Below are 16,451 nucleotides of genomic sequence, written 5' to 3' on the forward strand. Positions count from 1 at the left end.
ATGAGCCACAGTTTACTGAGTTGTTGTTGTTGTTGTTGTTGTCTTCAGTCCTGAGACTGATTTGATGCAGCTCTCCATGCTACCCTATGCTGTGCAAGCTTCTTCATCTCCCAGTACTTACTGCAACCTACATCCTTCTGAATCTGCTTTGTGTATTCATCTCTTTTTCTCCCCCTACGATTTTTACCCTCCACGCTGCCCTTCAATGCTAAATTTGTGATCCCCTCATGCCTCAGATAATGTCCTACCAACCGGTCCCTTCTTCTTGTCAAGTCGTGCCAAAATCTCCTCTTCTCCCCAATTCTGTTCAATACCTCCTCATTAGTTATGTGATCTACCCATCCAATATTCAGCATTCTTCTGTGGCACCACATTTCGGAAGCTTCTATTCTTTTCTTGTCCAAACTATTTATCGTCCATGTTTCACTTCCATACATGGCTACACTCCATACAACTACTTTCAGCAACGACTTCCTGACACTTAAATCAATACTCGATGTTAACAAATTTCTCTTCTTGAGAAACGCTTTCCTTGCCATTGCCAGTCTACATTTTGTATCGTCACTACTTCGACCATCATCAGTTATTTTGCTCCCCAGATAGCAAAACTCCGTTACTACTTTAAGTATCTCATTCCCTAATCTAATTCCCTCAGCATCACCCGACTTCATTCGACTACAGTCCATTATCCTCGTTTTGCTTTTGTTGATGTTCATCTTATATCCTCCTTTCAAGACACTGTCCATTCCGTTCAACTGCTCCTCCAAGTCCTTTGCTGTCCCTGACAGAATTTCAATGTCATCGCCGAACCTCAACGTTTTTATTTCTTCTCCATGGATTTTAATACCTACTCCGAATGTTTCTTTTGTTTCCTTCACTGTTTGCTCAATATACAGATTGAATAACATCGAGGATAGGCTACAACCCTGTCTCACTCCCTTCCGAACCGCTGCTTCCCTTTCATGCCCCTCGACTCTTATAACTGCCATCTGGTTTCTGTACAAATTGTAAATAGCCTTTCGCTCCCTGTATTTTACCCTTGCTACCTTCAGAATTTGAGAGAGAGTATTCTAGTCAACATTGTCAAAAGCTTTCTCTAAGTCTACAAATGCTAGAAACGTAGGTTTGCCTTTCCTTAATCTATTTTCTAAGATAAGTCGTAGGGTCAGTATTGCCTCACGTGTTCCAACATTTCTGCGGAATCCAAACTGATCTTCCTCGAGGTCGGCTTCTACCAGTGTGTAAAGAATTCGCTTTAGTATTTTGCAGCAGTGACTTATTAAACTGATAGTTCGGTAATTTTCACATCTGTCAACACCTGCTTTCTTTGGGATTGGAATTTTTATATTATATCTTGCTCACCAGATGGTAGAGTTTTGTCAGGACTGGCTCTCCCTAGGCCGTCAGTAGTTCTAATGGAATGTTGTCTACTCCCGGGGCATTGTTTGGACTCATGTCTTTCAGTGCTCTGTCAAACTCTTCACGCAGTATCGTGTCTCCCATTTCATCTTCATCTACATCCTCTTCAATTTCCATAATATTGTCCTCAAGTACATCGCCCTTGTATAGACCCTCTGTATACTCCTTCCACCTTTCTGCTTTCCCTTCTTTGCTTAGAACTGGGTTTCCATCTGAGCTCGAGAGTAAACTCAATATTTGGAGACAGGGGTCAGGAGTACCACGGCTAGTGTTTGTGGCTTTTCTGACATTTCGCTACGTTAAGTGCTTACTACTGCGCCAGCACGGAGGCAACCCAGTACTCGCTCCTGCCCCGAGCAGCCACCTGTCAGGGCAAGAGGCGTGACAGCCCCCGGGGCTGGCGTGGCGGCCAGCGGTGCCAGTCAGTTTGCTCAGGTAACTGACACCCCGCGCCCCATAAACTGTGCCCCGTCCGTCCATCTGCCACCGTGGCTACCGAGGTACGTGTGGAGAGTACACGCAAAGGGCAGTCAGTTTTCAGCACAGCCAATTGTGAGTGGTAAAAACATAGTATAGTTAGTACAGTATCAACCAATTCTTTCAACCTACTAGCTCAGTCTTAGTTCAACATCCTGTTTACACTCACAACACCACACTACACCCATCCGTTATACGCACTTACACTCTACAAATACACATACGGCGCAACTCCCATGTCCGAAAGAGAAGAGGCCAATGTGCGCTACGGGGGACAGTCGGCTGAAAGCACCCCACGGAATTTCCCAGCTAACAGTACCATATGACATTTACATTGTTTCTTGTTTACACTGTTCCACCAATGCGCTTATGACATTTTCTGCTAGATGACATCAATACTAAATTGTAGAGTAAGGGACAGCACCAGGAACGACAAAAACGAGAAAAACAGCACTGTTATCGAAGGACCAATTATCCGAAACATTTCGAAAATTAGTACTCGCCATTAGTATCGACCATTGCCGATAACACCTTACACAAAAGCTTTTTTCTTCAAATAGTTTTTTTTTAAAATAGAGGTGGAGCCCCTCCACGCCCACACCGGCATGGTGGCCAACACAATAGGCCTATTGCGATCTCTGCATAAGGGTTAGTATTCACTAAAGTGAGGTGTCGCAGGATGTGGGTACTGCGATGTTTGCGTACGTCTGGGTAAGGTTAACCATTAATACGCGCTCATCTGGAGATAGATTGGATCGAAATCGAACAAAGGGTAGCGGTTTGAAGGACAGAGGAAGAAAAGTGCCGAGGCAAGAGCCAAGGGAAAAAAAACTTCGGCGATAGTTTGGTCGGGTGGTAAGAGCAGTAGCGGATGTCTTGCTGCCTGTGATAGGTTGTGCAAGGATAGGCTTTGTTAGTAGTGGGTATCATGCAAGTCGATACCTTTGACGTTGTGCGGTGGTGTTGCTCGGAGGCTGCCGCTGGTTGCCGGTGTAGAGCTCTCGTTCAGCGTCAGAAACCTGCAACAGTTAGGTTTATCATCGTTTTTGTGCCCGATAGGTCATATATCGGGTGTACAGTGTAGGGTGATGTTGGCGGTTTGTTTGTGCGTCAGTGGGCGAGCTCGTCGGCGTCCCTGCTGTGGCCTGTTGATCGGCTCTAATAGCACTCCGTCTTCAGGCCACATGTGGCCTATCGGGACCATCCGACCGCCGTGTCACCCTCAGTTGAGGATGCGGATAGAAGGGGCGTGTGGTCAGCACACCGCTCTCCCGGTCGTTATGATGGCTTTCTTTGACCGGAGCCGCTACTATTCGGTCGAGAAGCTCCTCAATTGGCATCACGAGGCTGAGTGCACCCCGAAAAATGGCAACAGCGCATGGCGGCTGGATGGTCACCCATCCAAGTGCCGGCCACGCCCGACAGCACTTAACTTCGGTGATCTCACGGGAACCGGTGTATCCACTGCGGCAAGGCCGTTGCCGATCGGCTCTAATAGCAGCTGGTAATTACCAGTCAGTGTTGCTGATATGCAGGGGCTTGCCGACGTTTGTCGCTTGTTTGCGTAAGTTAGTTTACCATAGGTGGCTATGCCCCAGCTAGCAGTGTCTTTGGCCGCTTTTGCTTCCACCTATGGTTGTATCAAATAGTGTACCGTATGTGTACTACGCTTGGTTCAAATTTTTCCGCATGCTCCTGGATGATGCTGGAATATGAGCTCTTTACTCAAATACCACAACACCTACTATTATTAGGGCATTCTAATGCCACAGAATTTTCTTCCAGATATTAAGTAACGTGTGTACCAAGGCTGCTTGAAATTGTTCCAAACTTTCACATCACCACGTTTCCCTGCCTCAGCTCCACAACCCTAAAGGGATAGCTGTCATCAGGAATTATACCAAGCTGCCCACCAGCCAGAAACGTAAGGATTAGACACCATTATCACTCGTTTTTGATTGTTACAACAACTGCCCCTAAATTAGTTGTGGGTGTTTTATCCTTACAGTACAGTTTCCTTCCAGGCAATTATCCAATATCCATATATGTATCAAATTTGGACTAAATTTATCCAGCCGTTTCATAACTGTGCTTAAATGCAACCTCTTTTCCACCACAACCATTAAACGGGATGACTTGGAGAGTCTTGCCCACATGGATACGGTTTGTTGGTACTAATTCAAATCTATACCAATATTTGTTGGGAGAGCTCCAGGCAGTACAAAGATATTATGGGGAATACACACACACACACACACACACACACACACACACACACACACACACACACACGAGTCCACTTTTACATACCCGATGTCTCTCGTAAGAGTCGTCAGCCACGTCAGCATGGATGGAGTCTCAGCGAATCAGCACTTCTCGTCATCTGTTTAACGTGATGTCCAGTGTTGTTGGCAAATGCCAGTTTGTTCCTCGATACAAACAAAATTTTCTTTTAAGTAGAACATTGTGCACCTAATCTATAGACCTTTTTCAAATTGGTCTAGTTCGGTATTTAGTTTAACGATGTATGTTGACTGTGTCAGCTAAACACGAAGAATAACCAGCACTCCAGTAGCGACTGAGTAGAGCTGCTGTTCCCCCATGCTCCACCTCGCGCCGTGCTGTCCGTTTGCTACCGGCATGCAGCAGCACTACTGGGGGGCTGCTTCATTCACAAGTTTGCAACAGACTAAGGTGAAACAGCTGTATCGAACGGGGAAATAAAAATCCACTTTACATAAAATTTTTACGTAACGAGGAACAAACCGACTGTGGGCGCCGCTTGAAATACATGCTGAGAACCATTTATGTGGGTTGACTCCAAGTATGCGTTGCAGAAACTAAATTGTCGAAATTCAGAAGAATATACGTCTAATAGCTGTTAGGTGAGAAACGTAGTGTATCTAGATTTGTGAGGTAGCAACGGAAGCTATCTGATATTCTTTTTGGATGCTCTATTAGCTGCTGTTGTGATATTCAGACAGAATACGATTGTAACCAATTATATTTTTCCTATTGCCTTACTCTATGTCCCCCACATACCTTCAGTCATTTTTCCACTCATCCCGTACTGGTGATGATAATAATCTACATGTCAAAACTGCTATTCACTCTTTAGTGCGTTTCAGAGAGTTCATCGAACCATTTTCAGACTATTTCTATACCATTTAATTCTTGAGCAGTTCACAGGAAAAACACTTTAATCTCTCCGTGTGAGCTCTAATTTTATTTTGTTACTATGATGATTTCTCGCTGTGTAGATTCCTGTACAAAAAAAAAATCATTTTGGATGCATAAGAGAAAGTTGGTGATTGAAACTCCTTGAAAAGATCTCCCCGCAAAGCAGTAACGCGTTTCTTGTCTGTGACACTCTCTCCCCTATTTTGTAATATTACAAAAGAGATGCCCTTCGGTGAACTTTATTGGTGTTCTCCATTCATCCTATCTGGCACAGATCCCATACTGCGCAGCAATATTCCAGAAGAGGATGAGAAAGCGTGGTGTAGGCAGTCTCTCTAACGGATTTTAAGCAGCTATTAAGTTTTCTGCCCTAATTCGCTTTCATTGGTTCGCCTTACCCGCAACATAACCTATGTGTCAATTTAACGTATTCGTAATTTTAATGGCTAAGTATTTAGTTGAATTGACAGTCTGTAGATTTGTGTAGTTTATCATGTAACCGAAATTTAATGGATTCCTTTCACTACTCAAGTGGATAAACTCTCACTTTTCTTTACTTAGGGTTATTTGCCACCTTTCTCACCATATATTCTTTTTCAAGTTGGTTTTAATCTTTTGATCACTGTACTAGGAGGAAAATGACAGCGTCATCTGTGAACAGTTCGAATGAGCTGCACGAATTGTCTCTTAAATTGATTATAAAGAACAGTAGAGGACTTATAACGCTTTCTTGGGAAACATATGAGTGGCTTTTCTCGATGGTTTTCTGTCAGTTACTACCAACTGTGACCTTTCTGACATGAAATCACGAATCCATTCGAACAACTGGGACGACACTCCACGGGCATAAAATACGTTCCACTGCAGTAGGCCGTCTGGTTTAGCAACCGTAGGTACAATACTTCAATTAAAAACTGTTTTGGTAGCGATTAATTCTTTTATTAACAACACGTTTCGCTTTGTGGCGCATCTGAAGATTAGGGATTGCAAAATAAATAAAAATTAGGATATGAGTCTAGCACGCATTGACGCAAACCTAATTCCACTGCTCTCACGTGTCCCTCCTTGACGCTCCAGCTATGAAGTCGCGGTAGCATCTCTGTGTATCCTGTTTAAATGTGTTTACTTCTTTGTGAGTGTGGTCCTACCACTGCATCATTCTGGCCTGCTGGCACGACTTTAGTAAGGCATTTTTCATCCAGTTTCTATGATTTGTAAAAAATTCTACACTCAATTATATTAGTTGTATCTTAACTAGGCCTCTGTGATTTTATCTGATTTGGCGCATTCTTCACTCTAACACAGAGCCGTTTTATGGATTTTAAAATGTTCTAAAAGGAAAATTTGATGGTTATCAGAAATTCCTTAAATAATTTTAGAATCGTACATGCTAGGATCATACTGTAATTTTTGTATGTTTTGTTATCCCTGTGGATAATCTGAAGATGCCCCTCGAAGGCGAAACGCGGTGATAAGGAAAGAATAAATAGCAACTAAGACTGTTTTAATTCAAATCGTCCATGGGCGGCAATTTGATTAGAAGTTGCTTTGTGAGGCAAAGCCTTATGGTAATCTGGATACATGGAATCAATCTGAGCTCTCCTGTCCATAACATTCACTGCTCCATGTGAATAAAGCGATAGTTTTGTTTCACAAGAACGATATTTTCTGAATCCTTGCTACATGTCAGTAAATCGTTTACTTCGACATAATTCATGATGTTCGAACACAGCATCTCTTCCAAAATTTTGCTGCAAGTAGACATCAGTGATGTGGGTCTGTACTTCATCATATTGCCCCTACAGCCTTGCATAGATATTGGTGTGACCTGTCCAGCTATCGGTACGGATCTTAGTCGAGAGACCGGTTGTTTAGGATAGTTAATTGTGGGGACATTTTATCAGCATACTCTGGAAGGAACCTAAAGCGTATAAAATCGGGACCGGAATATTATTTTATTAAGTGACTGTAGCTTTCTTGCTACAAGAAGGATATCTACCTCCAAGTTATTCACGTTGCCAGCTGTTCTTGATTTGATTTATGAAATATTTACTTCTTCTTCTTTGGTCAAGAAATTTCGGAAAGCCGTATTTAGCAACTCAGCTTTTGTGGCACTTTCATCAGTAATGCAACCATTGCTATCATAAAGTTAAGGTACTGATTGTGTTTTATCGCCGGTGTTCTCTATTTAAACCATAACTTTATTGGTCTTTTACGCCAGAATTCGAGACATAGAGTTTCGTTGTGGAAACTATCAAAAGCACATCGCAATTTGGCATGCTTTCTTGTTGCCTATGCAAGAGTGTGCAAGAGTGTTTTGACCTGTCTTTCGTACCATGGGAATCGGTTCCATCTCTTGTTAATTTATTTGGAAAAAGTATTTCATTTTCCGTTGATACCACTTCGCTATATTTAAGCCACATCTGTTCTACGCTTACATTGCTAGTTCAGTAGAAGTGAAGACTATGTCTTAGGAAGACATCAAGTGAGTTTTTACCTGCTATTTTAGTTAGACATATTTTGTGTTTTTTTTTTTTTTTTGTTGGATTTGAATATTACGATATTCAGCCTCCCTACAACGACACTGTGGTCATTAATCAGTGTTTCCGTCATGATGCCGCCTATTAGTTCGGTGTTACTTGTTGATAAAATATTAAGTATCCTTTCGCCACTATTTACACTTAGAGTGGGCTCCTGAAGTAACTGTTTAAAATACTTTTCGGACAAACCATTTAGTACGATGTTTAATGCATATCACCGACTCTTGAAACGTTATTTTCGCCAACTTATCGAGGATAGATTGAAGTCACCACCAAGTATAATTGTATGATGGGCTACCTATTTGAAATGAGACTCAATTTTCCATCGAGCTGTTTAGCTGCTGTATCATCTGAGTCCGGGTGACTAAAAGGATCCAATTACTTCCACCACAACAGCATTTACGACAGTCAGTTGCTCCAGCAGAACTCGATGGAGGTTTTGGTGGGACGCGCAAGCTGTTACTCTAATTTTATGGGTAAAATTTCTGTCTCTTGAGCGTCGTTTGTTCGAATATCCTATTAGTATTTAGCCTTTTCTAGCAGTCGTCTACAAAATTAATTGTGCTCTGGCATTTCATCAACTATGGAAACAAATCAAATTCCCACGATGAATGAATTGGGTTGTACTACGAATAAGCCGAATGCATCCTGCTTGAAATTCGCTGTGTATCCTGTGCGTTAAGACAAATCCCCATGGCAACATTCCATTTCATTTGATTTGAGTAGGGTCTCAAACATATTTTGTCCAAATAAAGCAGTCATCGACCCTACAAAATGAGTAGGCCTAACATGCATTCTGTGAGATTTTAGAACGGGTTTATTGCTTCAACCAGCGAAAACACTTCTTCATAACAATTACAGACTGGACGTTTACAGAATTGTTTACTTAAAACTATTCTTGCTTACACTTGCTTGAAACTGTATTTCGTTACGACCGCATTCTAAAAAAAAAAACAAGTATATAGCAACATGACTCGCGACGCGGCGCCGTGTTAAACATTGTTTGGTATTCACTACATGTCGATGTAGGTATTGTATCGATATTGGTTCGATACTTGATTTTGTAACGATAATTTTGAAACAGGATTTGAAAAATATGCGTGTGGGTTAACTGTTAATCTGTATCCTCAGATATGGGAGATACTATCTCCCGGATAAAGTTAGAGCTTAAAAATTCTGAAGAATACAGGATTTCTCGTATAATACGGAGAGGTGGCAACCCTACTGTAGAATGGTGTTACTTAAGTGATAGTATATAATAGATACTGATCATCAATAATGTGTTTTTCTACCTAAAATACGTCATTCGGCGGTATATTTTGTTCCAAAAAAACCTTGTCTGGGTTCTTTGGTGTGTGGTTCCAAGTTTTCCCACTTCGTGACGCGTATGTATGAGGGTACCTTCCTTATTACCGCTGATGGGCGTATATTATATGGTAAGTTCATATAGTTGAACCAGGATTAGTAAAATCACTAAAGAGGAGCAACACTAATTCACTCTGGCTGCTGTTCTGCCCGTCACTGAGAAATGCTACTCTAATCATTTACATCCCCACTGATGCTGTGTACAAAGGCGAAGGTAAATGATGATGTGTTGTGGGTAACTCACTTTTTCCTGTCAGGGAGTTTATGTCTGCAAAAATTGTCCTCCTCGTGTTCCGATACTATACCTCTTGATAGCCCAATTACTTTATGTTTGATTAACAGGAGTTCAGTCCTAAAGGTCACATGTTAATGAGAATGAAAACTAAGGATCTGTTAGATGATGTTCACTTTGGCCTTAGCAAACGTAAAAGCAGCAGAGAAGGAGTTAGGGTGTGGATCACGATAATGGAGATTAGACATAAGAAAAATTGAGATGCTCTCTTAGGATTTGCCATACCAAGAAAAAGCGTCAGGAAACATAAAATATTTCGTATTTTCAGAAAAATACATATAAGCTATAGGGAGGGACCTATATAGACAAAATGTGCTACAAAATAACAGCAACAGCGGAAAACCAAGGCAGAAGCGCTCAGATTAAAAAGACTATAAGACAGAGATGGACATTCCCGTACAATTAATAACCATTACATCAGAGAAGCAGTGATGGAAACAAAGTAAAATCGATTTGGAAATAGATTTTAGTTGAACAGTAATTTACGGTAGTATTTCCAAATAAGAATTTCATCGTCAGTAAAAGTGAGGAAGAGTTACGGGACTAGAATGAGATTTTCACTCTGCAGCGTAGTGTGCGCTGATATGAAACTTCCTGGCAGATTAAAACTGTGTGCTGGACCGAGAGTCGAACTCGGGACCTTTGCCTTTCGCGGGCAAGTGCTCTACCAACTGAGCTACCGAAGCACGACTCACGTCCGGTACTCACAGCTTTACTTCTGCCAGTACCTCGTCTCCTACCTTCCTAAGTCATGTCTCCGCAATATCCTTTCTTTCAGGAGTGCTAGTTCTGCAAGGTTCGCAGAAGAGCTTCTGTAAAGTTTGGAAGGTGGGAGACGAGGTACTGGCAGAAGTAAAGCTGTGAGTACCTGACGTGAGTCGTGCTTCGGTAGCTCAGTTGGTAGAGCACTTGCCCGCAAAAGGCAAAGGTCCCGAGTTCGAGTCTCGGTCGGGCACACAGTTTTAATCTGCCAGGAAGTTTCATATCAGCGCACACTCCGCTGCAGAGTGAAAATCTCATTCTGGAAACATCCCCCAGGCTGTGGTTAAGCCATGTCTCCGCAATATCCTTTCTTTCAGGAGTGCTAGTTCTGCAAGGTTCGCGGAAGAGCTTCTGTAAAGTTTGGAAGGTAGGAGATGAGGTACTGGCAGAAGTAAAGCTGTGAGTACCGGACGTGAGTCGTGCTTCGGTAGCTCAGTTGGTAGAGCACTTGCCCGCGAAAGGCAAAAGTCCCGAGTTCGAGTCTCGGTCGGGCACACAGTTTTAATCTGCCAGGAAGTTTCACTTACGGGACTTGTTGGACGGGCAAAGTATATGGAATGAGAAAGCAGAAGAAACGCGTTTAGCGACCAAGATTGGGGACCGAATAGTAGAGGAAGTCAAAATTTTTGCAAACTTAGAAGTAATATAATACGTGGCTGCCGAAGAAAGTGTTATATTGGAAGCCCAGGTCTAATACAGAAAGCAGTTTTCTGTAGATGTACGAACAAATATACGCTTTTGCTTGAGGGCAAAATTTCAGAAACTGTACCTCTAGAGGACAGCATTCTATAGAGGTGTACTATGTACTGTGGAGAAAAAAAAAAGAAGACTCGAAGCGTCTAAGATGTACCGATGCAAACGGATGCTTGAACTTCACTGAGCTGATGAGATGAGAACTGAAGGGGTTATCTGCAGAACCGCAGAGGAAAGATACACATGGAGGACAAAGAGGAAAAGAAGAGAGGGGACTGTGGCACTTGCGTTAAGGCACAGCGCGGTAACTTCCAACGTATTTCTATCATGGTGCCAGAGGAAGTCATCGAGAGCTAATGCCATAGGGAAGACAGACTTTGCAATACATACAATAAATAATTGAAGATGCTGGGTGAGCCGTGATGCGGCTCGCTTTGGTGCTGTTTGTAGGTTTCCGCCCTCTGTTGCAGGCTAGACGGTATCGTTTAGTTAGCACGATTGCGGTTTTCCGCCCTCTGTTGCAGGCTAGACGGTATCGTTTAGTTAGCACGATTGCAGTTGTTTGTCCTCTTCTCGTGGTGGCTGGCGCCGATCGGTTTCGCAAGCGTTACCTGTCCGCTAATGGCAGCAGCGATGGTTATCGATATCTAGTAACTGTTGCCCTATCCTTGGGGCGACGTGGCTGTTTTGCCTGGTTATGTGAGTGACTGAGGAGAACCCAGGTCCGCGCAGTGTAAGAACACGCCAGGACAGCTGCCGGCACGCATGGACTGCCGGATAGAATGGCTGTGGTTACAAGGGTGCACGATTTCGCAGTAAACCGGATTCAGCAACCTTTAAGATGAGTGCATATCAATCCAAATAGAGAAACCTCCACCACAGTGATATCCCCGATTCTCCAATAACTTTGGTTCGTGTTGCTGCTCGTGGTGTCGCAGAGGCGAAGAGCAGCGAGTGGAGTGCTTGGGGACGGCGGATCTAATAATCTGTCCTCGACTTGTTATTACTATTTACTGCGTTCAACTGGTTACAATTTCTTAAGTTCAACCAGCGGTAATTTTTCTTGCCTGGTGGCCGCTAACGCCCCAGTTACCTGGCCTGGGGGTTAGTGTATGTAACGGCAGAGTACATTTCCTCGCCTTGCCGCTGCTGTCCGGTAAGGCGTGTAGTTTTGACAGCTTTCTTGATTGTAGGCCCGTTGGTGATTCTTCTATTCTGGTGGTAATGATTCCTTTGTCGTTCCGAGGGCTCTAAAAACAGTATTCTAGACGTAATGCAGACCGCCCGTTCCGGCTTTGGCGTATTGTTCCATCGTTGCATTTGGCTTATCGGACGTCAGGCAGCCTCAGCAAGATTATCATTAGTCAACCGTTAGACTGCCACTCGTCTGAGTTACCATCTTGCGAAGTGAATGCAACTCTTAGCAGCCTACCTCATCGCTCGCGAAAGCGTTTGTTGCCGGAACTTCTCAGAGGTCGATTCCTGGAGCACGGTCTGGATCAGTTGCTTGTTTTTTTTTAATTAACTTTTGCTATTTTATTTGCTGTGTTACAGCAGGTTTCAATTTTTTTTATATTATTGCCGTTCCCGGCGTGTAACGCCTTCAGCTGTGATTGTGGTCATTTGCCTTAAAATTCTAATTTGGTATTTGTATTTTAGCAGTAAGCTCAAAAATGGTTCAAATGGTTCTGGGACTTAACATCTGAGGTCATCAGTCTCTTATAACTTAGAACTACTTAAACCTAACCAACCCAATGACATCACACACATCAATGCCCGAGGCAGGATTCGAACCTGCGACCGTAGCGGTCGGGCGGTTCCCGACTGTAGCGCATAGATCTGCTCAGCCACTCCAGCCGGTTCTCATTTGTTGATTCGCTTCTTTTGGCATGAGTGAAAATGGTGATGTAAAATTACAAAAGGAATTGGTTCACTAAATGAATTACCTTTGTAACAGATTTGTCATTCAGAAGTGTATTCAGAAGTGTCTCGTAACGACTGAAATGTCATACGTTATGAAAAAAATAGCTACTGCTATTGGAAAACCTTTTGTTTATCAACCGCTCGGCCACAATGTAGCAGTAAACCTTAAAACCTTATTTACTGCCATTCCTGGCGTCTGATGCCGTCTGCTGTGTTTGTGGCGACTTGCCTTTAATATTTCAGTACCTGTAATTTGTAAGTTGCTGTGAATTTTAAACAATTATTAATTTATTGCCATTCCTGGCGTGTAAGGCCTTCTGCCTAGATTACAGTGGCTCGCTTTTAAAATATCTGTTGTATCTGTATTTAATAGTGATTTGCTTAATTGTAACTCACTGAAAACACTACTATGCACACTATTGTTTATTCCTTCATTAATTACGTGTGGTATGTTTTATTTATTGTTGAGTCTGGAATTACTGGTTTAAAATAAATTGTGTGTAACTGTAAAAGGCAACCAAGAGTAACTAATTACGGCCCCGTCCACATTCGTAATCAAATCCTGTCTTCCCTTGACTATCAGGTCTCAGTGGGTTTAAGTGCTGCTGTGGGATGGAAGTTGTTGGCATAGGAACGGAAGAGTTAACTGACCGCATCAAGCCATTCAGACCCGGAAGCTCCTCTCCCTCCCTAAAAAGGCATCCGTGAGTTCATCTTGTCCGTTCCCTTCATGCTTGTCTCCTTCTCCGACCAGCCTACCTCGTACACGAATTGTGTGTTCTACAACCATTTTCGCGAAGTTCATCCAGTGTCTGTCCTTCATTGTTTGATCTCCTCCTTAACAATTAAATCTTGCATATGCCACATCCCTGGCCGCCATTGTGCCACACTTCGGTACCAGCACACGCTGAGTACGCGAGGGACACGGAGGCTAAAGCCGTCGGCACACGGACCGTGCATCCGAACGTTGAGCGTTGACCGTGCCGAGTTTCTGACGTCATAGCGTGGAATAGCACGTTCAGGAGTCTTTCCGAACGTGCAGAGGAATATCTAGCATGTCAGATATTCTGAGTGTGCGTCTGAGCGTTGACCAATGAGATGGCACAACGCCACCTACGTCACACGCACGCCGTCCCCATTCAGTATGGAGTTGTGGGGCGCCATATTGGTATTCATTTCAAGCCTATACGTATATATGCCGTTTCTGAGCACCAGCAAATTGAGAATCACTGGAAAACCCGTTGTTAGTTGTGTGATTCGTTCCAATAAGATAATGAGAAACATCATATTCGTGGCAAAAGAGTTATTGTAACTTTCGTATTATGAGAGTAGGCTATTTGAAGGCAGTGACACACTGAAGATCCACCCAAAACGCATTGTCCTTGGTACAATTTGTAATAATTAAATTTCAATTACTAACATAATTATCTACAATAACGTTTTTAGCAACAAGTAATACAATATGATTACGTGGCAAGAGCCTGTTATTGATTCAGCGTAATGAGTAGCGCCTCTATTCAGTATTGTGTATTTGTTGGGGCAATAGTTCGCGTCATAACACTTTCAAATTTTTTTTTCCTAAGATTTGAGTTTTTATCACGTTCTGATACTTTATTATTAGTTTAATATAAGTATATGCTATAATATTTGATGTTATGTAAATATAAGTTCACCTTTTTTTTTTTTTTTTGACGGGTGACTTTGTTCGATTTGCCTAATCTACAGGAGACCTTAATTTTGTTCCTTTTCTTTTACGTTTCGTAATTCACATGTTGCAAAGATTCTGCTACTGGGTAGGAACAGTGACCAAGTAAGACTGACCTTGGCGTTTTACTAAAACGTGGGAATGATGAAGTAATGTTTGTCTTATGCGGAGAAGTATTCCAGGTTTGTACCGCACTGTTTGTAATGGAACTTTTTTAAGCCTGTGCCCTTATTGATTGGACATGATACTTTCCTTTTCGTGGATGATGGAGGAAATGTGCGTTTTAATAGAGCTAACGTGGGAATTTTACGCGCACCCGTCGACTAAACAGTGTGATCTACGATTTACTACGAACTAGAAACATCCCTCAACTGCCGCTGGAGTGCGTTGCGATCGCCTATACGACGTTGGGGCCCACGTACCGTATGCAAAAGTCACATCGTTCTTGAGTGTTCAGCAGCACGTTGAACTTGGCACGCTCAAAGTTAAAGTTCGACAGCACGGTCCGTCTGCCGACGACTTAACTGTGGCGCCGTCAAACAGCCCCGCAGCTCTGCGCATGCGCGGCTGATATGATGGCGCCGGCCGGTCGCTGATGGGCAGTTGAGCCGCGTGCGGCGCGGCGCTGTGGCTGCAGCGACGCCCAGCCACCCGGATTTCAATCTTGGCCGGAGCGCCGGGCGATCCCCTCCGAAATTGAGCACCCGGCCAGCTGTGCAGCGCGGAATCAATGCGTGTCACCGCCTGGCGATAAACCCGTGGCCCCTTCCGGGTTTTCATATAAACAGAGACTGGTTTCGGTGAATTACTTTTTTTCTTCCTGTCGCGGGACTTCCTCAGTATTTATTTCGAACCAATAACCTCCGATTCCTTAAAGAATCGAACCTGCATTAATTACCAAATGAGTTAAAGTGTTGAATGTTTGACGTTAAGCGTATAAGCTACAAAAAAGGTTGTTGGAAGTCGCTCCTTGCTCTAGTTATGAAATATTGGCTGAATATAGTGTGGGTCACTTGCGCTCCCTTTTAAGCAAAAGCTAGTTTATCACGCACCTCAATGCTTACAACTTCATATCTCCTGCACTATGCGTTATGCAATGAAGTAATGTTGCAGGAATAAATTATAACGTAATGCCTGATGGAGTTTTACAGTTCCCCGTTTTAACCAGAATTTACTTTTTCACGCATCTAAGTGCCTACGACTTCATGTCTCCTGAACCATGTGACGTAAAATGATGTAAGATTTTGAAGGATCAGCCTCAGTTGCGCAAATATTCTGGTCTTTACCAGGTTTCGGCTAAATTAATCTAGCCTTCTTCAGAAGCATAAAATTACTATAACATGCCAGAGTAAGGCACAGTCAACATTAAAATTAAGACCTTGAGTACCGTGGTACCATGTCGAATTAAAACTACTTAACTGAAGTCGAGCCCCGGCATCTCTTCACCATGGGGTCGGTTGGCAGAGGCATCTACGTTAGCAATGATGTAACTTTGCAGATACATTCACTGGTATATGAGGATACTCTCTTAAAACTGTCGCGAATGGACTCGGTAGAAAAACAGTAATGAATTAAAAAGTCATGTTTGATGCAAACGTTCTACTCTATGAACAGAGGAAGTATAGTAAAGAATACACTATTTCCATTTCATTAATTTGAGGGATGTGTCTGCGAGAAAACATTTCGCAAATGTTTGAAGTAATGTGTGAAGTTTGTTGGAAGTCAGTAAGTGCTATCATTCTCAAATATTGGATGAATGAACTCCGTTTATTTAAGCGCCGTTAGTTGTGATACCTAAAACACGCACGCCGTTTCTAACTGCAATATTTGTGTTACTGTATTAAACATGTAACTTATAACTGTAGTTCTTGTTGAGTAAACGGTGAAAGCATTGAAGATTTTTAAATTCCTTCATTAATTACACGAAATATTGATAGTCAAGTTTTCGTTGCCGCAGAAGCCGTTAAATAGGCAACCTTTAACTAATACTGGGTTTTGGTTTCCAAGATATTTGGTAAATAAATTTGTGATCAACGATGAGCAAGAACTGTTTGAGCTACCAGGATAAAGTTAGTTCTGGGGTTCTGCGCACGTT

The 16,451-nt window shown here is 42.7% G+C and overlaps 1 non-coding gene across 1 annotated transcript; it reads left to right on the top strand.

The window, feature by feature from the left end:
* The first annotated feature begins 10,154 nt into the window (after positions 1 to 10,154).
* Trnal-caa lies at positions 10,155 to 10,229 on the top strand. The gene has a single exon. It is a non-coding gene; the product is annotated as a tRNA-Leu (tRNA).
* Positions 10,230 to 16,451: the final 6,222 nt, after the last annotated feature.

Source organism: Schistocerca americana, chromosome 2 (assembly GCF_021461395.2).
Source record: "Schistocerca americana isolate TAMUIC-IGC-003095 chromosome 2, iqSchAmer2.1, whole genome shotgun sequence".
In the NCBI taxonomy this organism is placed as follows: Eukaryota; Metazoa; Arthropoda; class Insecta; order Orthoptera; family Acrididae; genus Schistocerca; species Schistocerca americana.